This window comes from Equus caballus, chromosome 18 (genome assembly GCF_041296265.1).
Source record: "Equus caballus isolate H_3958 breed thoroughbred chromosome 18, TB-T2T, whole genome shotgun sequence".
NCBI lineage: Eukaryota > Metazoa > Chordata > Mammalia > Perissodactyla > Equidae > Equus > Equus caballus.
Genome location: NC_091701.1, coordinates 44857061 through 44873611, shown reverse-complemented (window position 1 = coordinate 44873611; position 16551 = coordinate 44857061).

The window sequence follows — 16551 nt, the reverse complement described above, 5'->3', positions numbered from 1 at the left end:
GAATTCGAGATGTTTCTCACAGTTTCGCAGCTAGTAAGGGGCAGATTTGAGATTCAAGCAGAGGTCTGTGTGATGACACAATCCGTGCTCTTCTCTATTATCGACTATGTCGTGCTCCTATAAAACAAGGAAAATATGAAAATTGAATGAGATAAAAGGTGAAAGTGGACAGTAGAGTGCCGAGGAAATGCACTCTTAGGAAATGATAGTGTTCTAATGCTGTTTGAGCATCCCTCAACAGGTGGTCAATTTATCCTCCACTGGAATTCTCGTGGTGACAGACAGTTGACTATTTCACATTCTGTTCCACTTCTGGATAATTCTCACTCATAGAAGATGCTTTCTTATACTGAGCTGAGAACTGTTCCCCTATAGCTATCACCTTTTTGACCTATTTCTGCCCTCCAGTTGGAATATTGATTGCAATTTCATTAAATTTAGAGCTTAATTTAGGGAGAATTGGCATCTTTACAATATTGAGTCTTCCAATCCAAGAATAATTTGAAGCTCTGATTAATTCAAGTTGTCTTCAAAGATGTCCTGCACAGGTGATTTTGAATAGCGTATGCCTTTTGCTGGTACTGTGGCATAATGGAAAAAGGGCGACTTTCATTTCAAAACAATTCAGGTTTAAAATCTGGATCCTTTTTTTACTGAATTTGGCTTCTCTGAGTCTATTTCTAAATTGATAAAATGGAAATAAAATCATCTACCTCACATGGTTGTTTTATGTAAAAGTGCTTTGCACAGTGTCTGGAACATAATTGATATTCATTAACATTAGCTGCTATAATTAATATTGATCACCCAGCCTATTTTCTAGCATTTTAAGAAAAGATTCGACACACTCTTTTGGAAATCTATACTAACATGGCATAGTCTTCATTATCAAAACATTCTTCTCAAAATAATGATAATAGTACAAATATCCTGCATTGTGATAGTTTTCTTTCAGAAGATAAATATACGTAGAATAAAGCTTTTTAGAGAACAGGATCTTGAAACAGACACAAGTGAGCTTCAAAACTGACTTGGACACTTATTAGCTGTAACCTTGGGGAAGTATTATCACTTTTGTGGGCTTAGTTTCCTTATCTGTTAAAATGGGGAGAAAAGATAGTACCTACCCATAGAGCTGCTTTGAGTGTTAAATAAGACTTACACATGCTCATTCTTGCTGCTGTGAGTATTAAATGAGATGATGCATATTAAAAGCACATAGTGATGGAGATGTTACCAAAGCTTTTGTAATTGTTATTCTTCAGACCAAGCCAGATCTGTAACAGGATATATAAAAGAGATTTGTGGAATAAATGTGCAATGGTGGCTTGCTGCCTTGATGTTGTCTGCTCATCAGGAAAGTCTGCTAATCCCATGATTAAGTTCCTTAACAGAACTGTCACTTGCTTTATTCATCCATTCCAAGAGAAATGTGTTTTTTCTACAAGTCAGAACTGGAAGAAGGTGGCGCACACTAGAAACACTTCAAGAATCTCATTTTTCCAGCAACACAAGGGTATTATTTCCTGGGATGAGTTAAAGCAAAAATTATAAAACAGATGACCTCTCAATGCCATCTTTTGTGTTCCTTCATGCTTATTTTATTGTCTCACCTCTGTCTCGTTTTCTATCTCCTGAGGACCCTATACTCACACCTCATGAATCTGAGCACCGTACTATTGCCACCATTCCTTTTCGAAACTCATTGACGTGTCTGTAAATACTTAGAGATCCTTTCATTTAGAAAGATGAAGAGAAACAACAGTACTGCTCAGTCTAAGGATTGACTCTGTAATGTGAACATTTTAGAGGCTGCAATAAGAAAGATAAATTCATATGGGTAGCCTTTTAATTCTATTCCTTAGGTTCGTTCTGGACTTAGTCCTAAGTCGACCACGACCACCTTCTGGCAATTTCCCATAGACTATTCACGCAGAATGTAGAAGTGCAGGTGTTTCAGACCACATAAGTAAAATAAATTCTTTTTTAGCAAATGTGGGTCCAGACAATGCTCCTTTTCCTTTCTGCTCAGTGAACATCCTGCCTGCTATAAAAGGGGGAAATTTCAACTGATCATATTAGTTATTAAGTATAAATCTTTATAAGGTAGGGACAAGAGATCATTATTTTATTTTTTTATGTATGAGAGAAGCCTTTTAAAAAATCATTGTAGCTAGATTAATTGGTTAAATATAGTTATTCAAAGCAATTTACCAGAGCGACAGTCTCCTGTTTCCAGTTGCAAGCTATTCGTTCCTTGTCATAGTTCATCTGAATGCTAGAAGGAGCTTGCAGTCTTATTTCTCCTTGTGATAAAGGAAATATTCCAAGATTCAGAACACAATGAAATATGCATAGCCAAATAACCAGAATATAATTCGTACCTTTTGTGTCTTTATTTTAATAATGATTAAGAGTCTAATTGTGTAACTCCCCTCAGATTCAGCATTTACTAAAACAACTTATGGAAGCTGGGGGAAAACTCAATTATTTTCTAACTGAGGGAGAATGCACAGAGAACGGTTTTTTGTTTGTTAGTTTTAAACACTCAAGGAAATAATTAGGTAGAGTAGATTGGGTCGTTGAATGGAAGTCAGTAGTTCTAACTCTAAATTATTCTGTGGTCATTTCTATATTAATCCATAAATTATGAATTTACCTCAAGTGAAACAAATTTAAAAGTTCCTCCTTGTTCTCATCACAAAATTGAGTCTCTCATTCTTCTGCTACAGCGACTCCTCCCCAGCTGGATCCCAACCCTAAATCTTAACTTGTTCTCAACTTGAATAAATAAAAGATCTGAGTCTAATCTTGTCCTTATACACAAGTAGTGAATTATATAAAAATGAGTAGGACATAGAAAACCTTTTGATCAAAATATATTATAAAACACCTCATTTTTATATTTCATATACCTTGCTATCACCAAATTTTAAACAATCTAGAAATTTAAACTTGCCATTTTGTATTCTAGTGTACTGAATAAATGTCTGCTTTACGAACAATGAAAACAAATAATTGTACTTTATAAAAGAATTCACAATAGACTTTTATAGTTTAAAATAGGAATCAAATTGTTAAAACTTCACAGTTTGGCACAAACTTGAGAGTGCATCTATCTTTTTTAAATAATTTCTTAATAGGTGAAATTTACCACTGAACAATTTTATGTGACGTGTGAATTTAGTAGATATTTTTCTCAATTAATGTCACAGTTTACATATTGACAAAGATCTTCAGAGTTCCCCAAAAAGACTGCACTTATAAATAGCTAATTTAGAAGCAAGCTTTGAATTAGTAAATGCTGAGTAGAAACTCAAGCAAGTATTGTCCATACGTCTGGTGATGCTGTGTTACTGGTCCATAGAAAAGGGAAGGGAGGTTAATAACATTTATTAGCTATCTACCAGGTTCCAGGCACTATGATTGCTAATTTATGAATACTGCTTCATTTATATTCAAATAACATCTCAGTAATTTATTATTAACATCACTTTACAGATGAGGAGATTAAAGCTCAGAGATAACAAGTAGTATGCCCAAATTAATAATGTTAGCAAGTTTGAAGAAGTGGACACAGTATACGGTTTGGTCTGATTCTCATGTTCCTGCTCATCCCCAAAATTGTTCGTTTATTCAGCAAGCATGAGACGAGTTCTTACTATGGATCTAGCTCTCTACTACTAGTTATGGAGATTTTTTTAAACACTGAGAAAATTCCAATTAAATAAGAAGGACATTATCTCGTACCTGTGTGAAAGCTACAAGAGCAGAAGAAATGACCAAAGATGTGAGATTAACAACACAATTTTGTAAATTGGAAAATAGAGACTGGTGATAACTGACCTGGGCTTCAGCAATTTCCATTCAACTAAGTTCCTGATTATCAGGGATATTCTAGAAACTCAAATCCTTCATTTCCAGGAAATTTTCTCTTATGATTTCTTTGGCAATGTCCTGTCTTCCATTTTCTGTGTTCGCTCTTTCTGGAACTCTATATTTGTTAGAACTTGGAACTCATAAAATTATTTAATTTTCCTATCTTGTTTTTACTATTTTCCTTCTATTAAGATATTTCTTCAACTTTGCCGTCTGACTTTTTAATTATCCTTTTTATTGTTTTCTTTTGTATGTTAACACTATATTATTGTCTCTTTAAAATTTTTCTTTTTTTTTTTTTTTTTAAAGATTGGCACCTGGGCTAACAACTGCTCCCAATATTTTTTTTTTCCTGCTTTATCTCCCCAAACCCCCTCTGTACACAGTTGTATATCTTAGTTGCAGGTCCTTCTAGTTGTGGGTAAAATTTCTTTTCTATCAATAATTTCCAAACCCTTTCATTGATTTTCTGAATATTCTTTTTGTAAAAAATTACATTATGTTCTTCTATAATGAGTTCAATACTTTCTCTTATCTGTCTGAGGATATTACTATAGATTGCTATTTGATCAATTTATATAGTGTTTAATGCATCTATTGACTAATTAATGAAGTTACTTCTTTTCTCACTACCCAATTCCAGAGTTGGAAAGAGTATATTACATCTCTGGCTGTTTCATTTTCCATGATCACTTTCATGAAATATTATCATATTTCTCTTCCTTTAAATTTTAAATTTACTGCTGTCCCTAACTACTTCTCCCTCCCAAAAAAGGCAAAGTCTTTACATATTTGGGAGAAAAATCTTGTTTTTTCTTCTCCATTCATGGAGATGGCTCTTGCTTTAGATGCTGCCAAGTGGAGAGGAAATCTAGAAGAGGTGAAGGCACAGATGCCTAAGGACCAATTCATTCCTCCCATCGTAACTACCATGCACTGAGCACTTGTTGCATGCCAGGCTGTGTGCTGAGTACTTTGCATTTATTATCTAATTTAATCCTGATTATAAACCAACAGTGCAGGTATTATCCTCATTTAGAGAGGAGGAGACTGAGGCATGGCTAGCCTTCTTAAAATATGCAATATTACCTGGGCAAATAAATGGCAGAGCAGGGATTCAGTCTTATCTCTCAATCAGTTAAGAGGCAACATTCTTATTAACCTGAAATATAGTACTGCCCCCTTCTCTCAGCAGAGAGTGAAAGGAGGCAAGGTTGGAGCTGTGGTCGGCGTATCTCACTACTGTTTCTTAAAACCACTCATGCCCTGAAAGGTAAGATTGGGAAAGGGAATAAAAAAGATGAAATGTTTTTTTCAAATAGAATAGGGGTAATAATCAGAGGGACCACATAAGAGCTCATTAGCTCTTAATGAGAAACTCTGATTTATTGGTAATGGCTGGCCTCAGTATGTCCAATGTCTTCTAATGTGCAAATGATGCTGAAATGGCAATGAAACCTGGTAAAAATTAAGTTAAAACAGACACAAACAGAGGTCGGCATACAAAAGAAAACTGGATATTAAAAATGATAATTCCAAAGTAGCAAATAAAAGAAAACTTTTTAATGATTTGAGGCATTATTTTTAGGAAGGGCACTCCCCAAATGAACCAGTACATAGAAATTAGCTTTTATTTTGTTTATTCTTTTGCCTTTGCTAGGGTAATTGAGATTTTTCTAAATGATATTCTTGTAAAATAGGAAATATCACTAAAACTGAGGCCAAATAAATGCAGTATGATTGAAAAACAACAGTGTAAAAGGACAGAAAAACTATTTCACATTGTGTTCAGTTTACAGAAACAAGATTGTGCTAGTAAAAAATGAAAGTTAACGATTAATTATAAAACAATGTTACCTTTAGCTCATTTTGAGAGGGGAAAAAAGTTAAGTATAAATCCAAAAGTTATAACTCGAACAGGAAGGTTGTTTTAACCCTAAAACTCTTTCCAATGGCTCTAGCATTTGTCCTCACGCACATTTTGGTAGCACAGAATGAGTCCATATTATTAACATTATTGATAAATTATAGTAAGCCTTTAAAGAAATCAGAAAATAGAATTAGAGAATTTTAAAACTGGAAAAAGATAAAAGATTCACTTTATTTCACATTTTCTGCAACAGCATAATGAGGGTCTTGCCATCAGTCAAATTTGTGTTTCATGATTTTGCTACTTTCTAGCTACGTGTTTAAGGTAAGTTATTTGACTCTTTCTGAGCCTCAGTTTCTTCATCTACAAAGTAGGGATAATAATAGATTCTTCACAGAGTTGTTGGAGAAATTAAATGAGATAATATTTGAAAAGTATTTAATATTTGGCACTTAATACTAAATAAATATTATTTATTACTAATATTATGAAATCACCATTTCATAATATTACATATTTCATATTCAATATTACTTATTCATATTTCATAACATTACAAGTCCTAATTCTAAATTTTGCCAAAACCATATACATCTTGTAAGTTTCTTTTTTACACATGCAGAGAAAGATAGACAAATAGATGGTAGACAGATGATAGATAGATAGATAGGTAGATAGATGGATAGATTTCATTTTATTATACATGGCCCATAGAAAATTATTCATTTATATATAATAGTAGTGATTTCCTGGTAATTGAGGGATGTTTAGAATACTAGTGTTTTGAGATTTGTTTTAAAGCTATTTTCTTGTAGAGTCCTGGGAGCAGCTATCTTTAGAGCTGTAAAGAAAAATGCTAAGATACAGTTTAGAAATTAAACAGAGTGCTGAACCCTCAACTCGGTCAGCTGGTACTTAAATAGCTGTTACTTTGAGCAAGCTACTGAATGTATCTAAGTCTCAATTTTCTCATTTGCCAAATGAAAGTAGACGATCAGTTTCGCAACGTGTTTTGTAGATGAATGAGAGAAAGTGTGACAGACACCTAGAAAGGTTCTGAAGACCTAGGAGCCCACAGAGAGCAGTAACTGTGCCCTGTAGCACGGACGCCGTGGTCAGCACCTCTCGGAGCCACATCTTACCACTTAAAATAAGACAGCACAAATTATGAAGCCCAATTGCTTCCGTTCAAATATGCCTCCGATACTTACCAGCTGTGTGACTTTGAGCCGCTGACTTAACCTCTCATGCCTCAGTATCCTCATCTGCAAAAAAAGGATGTAATAGTATCTATTTCATAAAACTATGCAGAGGATTAGATGAGTTAATATTAGTAAAGCTCTTAGAATAGTGCTTGGAATAGTATATGCACAACGAAGTGTCTGTCAAATACATTTTTTTCACTCTAATACATAAAGCCTTTTTTTGATGTTTAAAGTATCCAACATATTAAAATGTTCTTATTTTTTCAACTCTAGATACCTCCTCTACATTATTTAAGGCAGTGGTTCTCAAATTTTTTGGTATTAGGATTCTTTTAAAGTCTTAAGAATCATAGAGGACTGCAAAGAGTTTTTTTTAATGTGGATTATATCTACTGAGATTTACTGTATTTGAAATTAAAACAGATAATTTTAAACTCTTTTCTTTATTAATTAATTGGAAAAAGGTATAATGAACCCAGTTCACGTTAGAATAAGCAACATATTTTTCTGAAAAACAAATATATTTCCAAAACAAAAAATAGTGAAAAGAGTGACAATATTTACATTTTTACAAATCTCTTTAACATCTGGCTTAATAGAAAACAGTTGGAAACTCAAATCTGTATCTTCATCTACTCTATTGAAAATACGTCATTTTAGTTGAATTTGTGAATAAAATCTGGCCACACATAGATATATCGCTGGAAAATGGAGGAGCATTTTAGTAGCCTTCTCAGATGATTCTGGATGTTCTTTTTTGATATCTCACCAAAATTGACAGAGAATAGTTTCTTAAAGGTTAGTTGCAGTGTGAAATCTGAAACAATATCTTATGCTCCATTGCTTTAAAATGCATTGATCTTTCTTGTGCTTTGAACGAATGTTTTATGAATGTAAGATTTCTAAAACCCTGCATTAGTCATTTGAAAAACATTGGTTCGATGGCTAACGTAAATTTTCCAGTGGTACATTTCATTTTACAGAATCAAAAAACCACATTCATTATCACCACCAATCTCATTAGGAAAGTCTTCTAGGTATTGGCAAGTCATTAAGCTTACCGTAGAGGATACAAGTTTCCAAAAATTCTTATTTTCACTTGAAATCTCCAATTTCATCCTTGACAACAAATACCGTCAATTGTTTTCCTTGAAGAGACAGCCTCAATTCATTAATTTTTGAGAAAATATCCCAATTTGAATGACCATAGTTTGTCTGTCAATCTTTTTTTAAAGTAAAAATTATGTTCCATGAAAAAGTGGCTAGTTCAGCTTGCAGCTCAAACCAGCTCAGGAGTACATTTCCTAGAGACAACCATCCCACGTCACTGTTCAGGAGAAGCACTTTATGCAGCCTTCCCATTTGTCAAACAGAATATGAAAAATATGTCTACTCTAGTAAAAGTAACAATTTTTCATGCTTCGTCAAAGACGCTGTTAAGTGAAACTAACTTGCTTTTTTTCTTACCGTGAGTGGGTGGCATAGAGAACACAACGACTACGAGTACATAGAGAGATGAGGGTGACAGCCTTGATTCGTGCTCAGGTGCCAGCAGGAGACTCATCAATGTTGCTGCTTATTTTTTTCTAATAATAATTTTATTGAGATGTAATTCACATTCCGTCAAACTGACGTTTATAAAATGTACAGGATAGCAGTTTTTAATATGTTCACGAAGTTATGCTGCCATCACCACTATCAAATTCTGGAAATTTTTCATTACCCCATAAGAAGCCCCACACTCGTTAACAGACACTTTCCATGATCTGCTCCTCTCTAGCCCCTGGAAACCACTATTTTACTTTCCTTCTGTTTAGATTTGTCTATTACGGGCATTTCATATAAACAGAATCATACAATATGTGATTTTCTTGTGTCTGGCTTCTTTCTCTTAATGTTTTCAGGATTCATCCATGTTGTGGTATGTATTATTTTCAAATAATATTTTTGCCAAATAATTTTGTTGCCAAATAATATTCCATTGCATGGATATATGCCATTTTATTTATCCTTTCATCAGTTGATAGACATTTGTGTTGCTTCACTTTTTGGCTACTGTGAATAATTCTGCTACAAACTTTGATGTACGAATTTTTGCGTAGACATGTTTTCATTCTCTTGGATATATACCCAGGAATGGAATTGCTGAGTTACATGGTGACTCCATGTTTAATCATTTGAGGATTTGCCAGACTGTTTTCCAAAGTGCACCATTTTATACTTCAAGCAGCAATGTACTAAGTGTACAATTTCTCCAAATTCTGGCTAACAGTTTTCAATACCTTTCTTTTTGATTATTTCCATTCTAATGGGTATCAAGTGGCATCTCACTGTGAGTTTGGTTTGCATCCCAAGGATGACTAATGATGTTGAGCATCTTTTGATGTGATTACTGGCCATTTGTGTATCTTCCTTGGAAAAATGTCTACTAGGGTCCTTTGCCCAGTTTTTAACTAGATTGTCTTTTTATTACTGACTTGTAAGACTATTCTGGATACCAAACCCTACGAGATCTATGATTTGCAAATATTTTCTCTCATTCTGTGGGATGTCTTTTCACTTTCATAATGATATCATTGAGGCACAAAAGTTTTTAAATTGATGAAGTCCATTTGATCTATTTTTACTTTTGTCATTTATGCTTTCGTTGTCTTATCTGAGAAGCCATTGCTTAATCTAAGGTCACAAAGATTTATTCTTTTGTTTTCTTCTCAGAATCTTATATTTTTAGCTCTTACATTTAGGTCTATAATCTAGTTTGAGATAATTTTTATTTATGGTGAGAAAGGGAAGTCCAACTCTTTTGCATGTGGATATCCAGTTGTCCCAATGCCATTTGTTGGAAAGACTATTATTTTCCTGTTCAATTGTGCTAGTATGCTTTTCAAAAATCAATTGAACATAAATGTAAGAATTTCTTTATGGGCGCTCTATTCTGTTTCATTCATCTATATGTCTATTCTTGTGCCAGTACCGTACTATATTGGTTACTGTAGCTTTTTAAGTATTAAAATCAGAAAGTATGAGTCCCTTCATTTTGATTTTTCTTTTCAGGATTGTTTTGGCTATTCAGGATCCCTTGTATCTCCATGTGAATTTGAGGATCAATTGTCTGAATTTAAACAAAGGAAAGGCAGCTGGAGCTTTGATAGAGATTGCATTGAATCTGTAGAACAATTTGGGGAGTGTCACCATGTTAAAAATATTAAGTCTTCTGATCCATGAACATGGGATATCTCTGCATTTATTTCACTCTCTAATTTCTTTCAAAAGTGTTTTATTGTCTTCAGTGTATAAGTGTTACACTTCTTTTGTTAAATTTATTCCCTGGTGTTTTATTCTTCTTGATGCTATTATAAATGAAATCGTTTTCTTAATTTCATTTCTGGCTTGTTCATTACTAGAATATATAAATACAATTAATTTTTGTATATTAATATTCTATCCTGAAATGTTGCTTAGCTTGTTCTCTACCTCTGATAGTTCTTTTGTGGATTCCTTAGGGTTTTCTATATAAAAGATCACATCAACTGCACATAGAGTTTTACTTCTTCCTTTCCAATCGACGATTTTCATTTCTATTTCTTGCCTAATTGTCCTGGCTAGGACCTCCAGTATAATGTTGAACAGAAATGGTAAGAGCAGACATCTTTTATTGTTGCTGATTTTAGGGGGAAAGCGTTCAGTCTCTCAACATTAAATATGATATTAGCTATGTTCACAACTGTTTTTGTACCATCAGTGCAAATGTCAACAGGGTGAAAGAGGAAAATAACATTTAGCATTATTATGAAATTAGTTTTCACCCATAGAATATCTGACAAGCATCTTGAGAATCCACAGGCCTTATTTTGAGAACCCCTGAATTAAGACATGGAAATATAACTCAAAATCTTCCCCTATATCCTACATCCAGCCGTGATCCTAGGAGATTTCAACGTACATATAGGTCATCCATCTTACTCTACATTTCATCCAGTACTACACTATATTTTATCTACACTTAATCGATGCATTTCACTCAGACAGACACTTCCTGGATTTTATCATTGTCTCAAACTGCAATATCCTTAAAATCTTAATCTCTTGCTTATTTTCAAAACACAACTTTCTATTCTTCCAGCCTCCTTACTCTCCCATTCCCATAATCCCTGATTTTCTACCTCATAGCAACCTCCCGTCTCTCAGTTCTTTCATTTGTCCCAGACTGTCAGCATCCTCTTGGCTGCACTTCTCAACAGAGTCAGGATCCCACTGTTGATATCTTCAACAACTCTCTACAGCAGCCTAGCAGGCTTGTTCTCCTTCTGCACTACCCTACTAAACTTGAACTCAGAATGTTCCAATAATCCATCATTTCTGCTGCCACATCTAGTCTTCCTGGGGTGTGGTTGAGATGGAGGGAAGGTAAAAGGAGAATAACTGTTAAGGTTGATGTCTTTTCTGGATCTGCAGTTCCTGATTCAGTTCTTTTATTTAACCAGCAGTCTCTTTCATTGTCCTGCATCACTCTTGTGAAATTGCTGATCCAATTTCTACTTTCTTTTCTTTCAGCCATTGATTTTACTTCTCATTTCACTGAAAATTTTCAGTGATGGAACTTCCTAATTTCCTGCCACACCATCCTCCCCTTTCTTTCCCCATTGCTTCAGACAGTGAGCTCTGTCTCTTCCAGCCAATCCTGTAAGCGCATTTTTTATATCAGCTTTCTCTAATTTTCTCTCAGAACTTGGTTACTTTTGCATTCATTCATTAAACAGTTATGGCAAAAAGACAGGAAGAAAAGGAAAACGATCCCTACCAAATAGTACATTTTATCTCAGGCTCATCCCTCATTATTTAATATTTGGATGTTATTTAAAATGGCATTGATTTTTAATTTCAATTTCTGTCCATTGTTAGCATTTAGCGAAAAGTGATTTTTGTATATTAGTTTTGTATCCTGCAGACTTGTTTAAATCATATTAATTCTTGTAACTTTTCTATAGATTCCATTGAATATTCTACGTAAATGATTATGTTGTCTACAAACACACTTCAATTCTTCCTTTCTAATTTGTATGCCTTTTATTTCTTGTTCTTGCCTTATTGCACTGGCTAGGGGCCTACTGGAACATGGAATGGATGTGTTGAGAGAAGACAACTTTGTCTTATCCCAGATTTTAGGAGGAAAGTGTTCTTTTACCGTTAAGTATGATTGTTAACTGTAGGTTTTTCCAAGCTCCTCTTAATCAGATTAAGGAGGCTTTATTTTATATGGAGTTTACTGAGAATTTTTATCAGGAATGAATGTTGAACTTCTCGTCCAAATGATTTTTCTATATCTATTGAGATAATTGTATATTTTTCTTTTATAGTCTGTTAATATGGTACATTACATTGAATGAATTTTGAATATTAAACCAATCTTGCATGGCTGGGATAAACCTCAGTTGGTCTTGATATAGTTTCCCTTTTATTTTTTATTGGATTCAGTTTGCTAAAATTTCACTGAAAAGTTTTTTACTTATGTTTATGAGGCATAATGTCTGTAATTTTATTTTCTGGTAATTTCTGTCTTTTTTTGGTACCTGGATAATTCTGTGTTCTTAAAGGAGTCAAAAAGTATTTCAACCTTTTCTATTGTTCTGAAAGAGTTTGTGCAGAATTAGTATTATTTGAAGATTTCTTTTTGGGACAGTTTGGGGGATTTTTTTCACTATAAATTCAATTTCTCTAGTACATATAGGGCTATTCGATTTCTTCTTGAATGAGCTTTGATAAGTTGTGTCTTTTAAGGAATTTGTCTACTTCACCTAATTGATGGAATTTATTGACATAATGCTGTTCATACTACTTGGCTACTAACCTTCTAATAGCTCTAGAAATGTCACCTTCCTAGTTCCTGATAGTGGCAACTTATATAAAAAATTAGAAAAAAATATATTTGTCAAGTCTTTCAGGACTCAAATTTAGTAGATGAAAGACCAGGATGAGAGTGATAGATTTGATAGCTTAAAAATTTTAAACTCAAGTATTTAAAAAAATCACAGGTAAAATTAATTCAGAGAGAAGAACAATAAAATATTCCAATAACTTTCACAGGACCCCAAGATGAGATTATCAAGAATTTTAGTGTAGTGAGAACAGGTATGAAAATATACATATCTGAGTGTCATCAACAGGTGTAGTCCTAAGGGTGAAGTCTACAAGAAAACAACATATAAATAATATAACATAAAGGAATTTAATAAAAAATAGAGTTCAGGCAAGATGAGGAAGAGGGTTGGAAGCATGGGCCTGAAGAGATTCCTTAAAACAGCAATATATAGAAAGCTGGATGCCTTCAAAGTGGTACGACAACCTGAGAAACAGGACACCATTGCAGAAATGAAGTGAGCCATCCTGATGAGGACTCCAACATCTCCTAGAGAGTGTCACATTAGTGGATGTAAAGATAAGAGGGAATAAAAAAAATTATGCCTAAAGGGTGTTTGAACATTTGTAAGTAGTACAATTATTCTTTGGACTAGCTGGGGTGATCCTTGATCCAAGAGTAAGCTGTATTGGTTCTGCTATGGGCTCCTCCAAAAGTCTCATGCACCGTGTTCAATATCTCCAAGCATTCTCTGGGTTGGACTAGGGATGTCTCTGTTATACAGACATGACTGCTATGATCAGGCCTTCTTGGCTGAGAAGTACAGCTATGCATCATTCTACACTTGGCCTTCTTGGTATCTGGAACCCTCAGCTTCCTTACCAAGGAGCCTGAGAATTCTCAGAAATCCATCTGTATGTAGAAAAATGGACTGCTTTAGTTATTTACACTTGGCTGTTGAATGGCTAAAATGTGACTAGAGGAGCATTTCATAGCAAAGAAAATTATTGAAATTCTCATCATAAAATTGTTTATTGAAATAGAAAGGAGTATCTATTAAATTAAATAGAGATAGATGCAGCATGTCTTCACGCTGATATATTTTGGATAATTATTCCCAAATTTGGTATTGGAGTAGGTGAAATTTTGAAAGTCACCTACCCCCTATCATTTTAGGAATCCTTTCCTCTTCTAATGCTCCTTTCTCTCAACCTGGTGTTCTACTACCAATTCTTAATAATAAGTAAAATGATAACTAGGGTATTTGTTTATAGGGGTTCTAGGGACAAGCTTGTCAGATAACACTTAACTTTATTAAGGGGCTTTGGCATTGGGGAATAAGAGAAGACAGAGCTTATGTACATCTACATGTTATCTGTGATTATATACTCTGGTCTCCTGGAAACATCTTCCCCCAAACATCCAAAAAACACTTCAGTTGCCATTGGTTTCGATATTCTCACCACTGGATCTTGTAGATGTGGGTGTCTCTGTGTGTGTATGTGTCTCTGTGTGTGTGTGAGAGAGTGAGAAAGAGAGAGAGAGATAGAAATTTGAGATGCTACTTTAGCAAAGTTGCTGAATCTTGCTCTAGATCCAATCACAATATAATGCATATAAATTACAGGGGATGAGAGGATGCGTGCAACAGCTACAAACGAGCTAGGAGTAAAATTTTACATTGTTGTCCAAAATATATACCCTAGAAGAAGAAAGAGCCAAGGGGTCAGAGGAGTCAATAATTATCAGTGATTCCTTCCACAAGAATTCAGTGTTCTATGGAAGCTGCGAAAAAGAGAAGAACAGTGATCAATTAAAGACTGATCCCTTGGGAAAAGCTACAAGATTTCTGTGAAGAAAAATCACCCCTGCAAAATCTGTGAGAGGCTTTTCATTTTTTGAGTGAGGGATGGGGATGGATAAATAACTGCATAAATGAGAAATAACTGCATTTGATCAATTTAGACATTCATAAAGTTTATCCATTTAAAAAATACGTATTTAAAATTCAGTGACAAATATGTGATTGAGACCTGTGAGCTATATAAATAAAAGAGTTAATGAGAGAGAAAGGAGGAAAATAGGAGGGAAGGAAGGAGGAAGAAAGGAAAGAAGGAAGTTTCCTACTCAATGCTCTTATTCTAGAAAACAGACTCACTATATAATCAAAGGACCATTCTATCATGGATAAATCACTAATTTAGAAATTAAGCACGAAGATTATGGATAAATGGTAATTTTTATAGATAGAATACTTTCAACTAGGAGCATATGCTGAGACTGGATCTATTTGACATTTTTAAATAAATGATCTAAATGATATAGTAATAATTATACCTCTGAGATTGCATTTAACTCTAAGCTTTTCTGAGTAGTAAAATATCAAGCCAACGGAAACAAACTAGAAGTGTTTCAAAATTTGAATAAACTTTTCTATTGAATTATAAACTCCTTGAGGACAAAAATGCCATCTTTCATTGCTGAATGACTAGCACCAAACACCATGTCTGAAGCTCTCAATAAATGAAAGGCAGAGTGATACATGGATAGATGGGTAGACAAATCAAGGAGCTGAAACAAAACAGGTAGGTGACTTGAAATGTGGACCAGAGTACCTAGGAAAACATTATTTCAAAAATACTTCTAAAAAGTTGGTTCTGATCTCTCAGGTAATCCCCAGTAAAAGGGCTTTGAAGTCATTGTAAGCATTTCTCTAAAAATAACACAGTTTTCTCCTACAGAAAAATGTTAGACACTATAATATATAGTGGAAACTAAATACGAAACATTAAGCTAATCTTCACTAGAACTAGATTACGCGAAAAAAAGGGGTTTGTGCCTTAAACAATATTACAATATGCAGAGAACAATGGTATATTCATCCCAGGAATATTGCATGCACTATTAATCAGAAAGGGAATGTGTGCTATAATATATGCTTCTTTTTAAAGTTAAAAAACTCAAAAAGACGTGTGAGGAGGGAGTCAGTATTACGTAATATATTTTATTGAAGAAGATAGATATTTTAGGATTAGTTGATATAACTGGAATTCATCAGATCCTTGAATCTGCAAAGGGCATAAAGATTTTTAAGACAATGCGGAGAACAGACACGATCTGGAGACTGAGTAATGTGTGCATTCTTGGTCCTGCAAAAGTGATAGCAAATAAGAACATAGTTGGAGTTTATCAAAATGGATTAGTAGAGTACATGCTATTGAGAGGTTAGCTGCAAGGGCCCCACTCTTGGTGCACTAACTATATGCCTCTGTTCTTATGTTAATGATGTTATAAGGAAAAAAAAAACACATGCAAATCAGGCAACCAGCAATCAGAGGTGGGGTAAGATGTGTTCAAATGAAAGCTAGTTCCTGCTTGAAGGAAGATCCAGGGAGAAGTTAGGGAAGGGTTTATACAGTGAGCAATGATGAAACCACAGAGTGATGGTCTTGAATTGTAGATAAGAGACTGTACTAAGTATGTGTAATCTTGTGCTTTTTAGGTACCGCAAGCATGTAACATATCCACTAACTGGGATGTTTCTGTGTATATAATGAATTAAACGCATTGTGCCACCACATTGCTTCACCTGTCCTGACAGATTAATTTCTGAATGGAAGCAAACCCAAGAGGAAACAAGTTATTTGAATCAACAGTTACCATACGCCAAGATGCATAAGGAAATGAGATAAAATAACCAAGAGGTTGAGATATGAAAGGATCTACTGCAAAAAATAGAT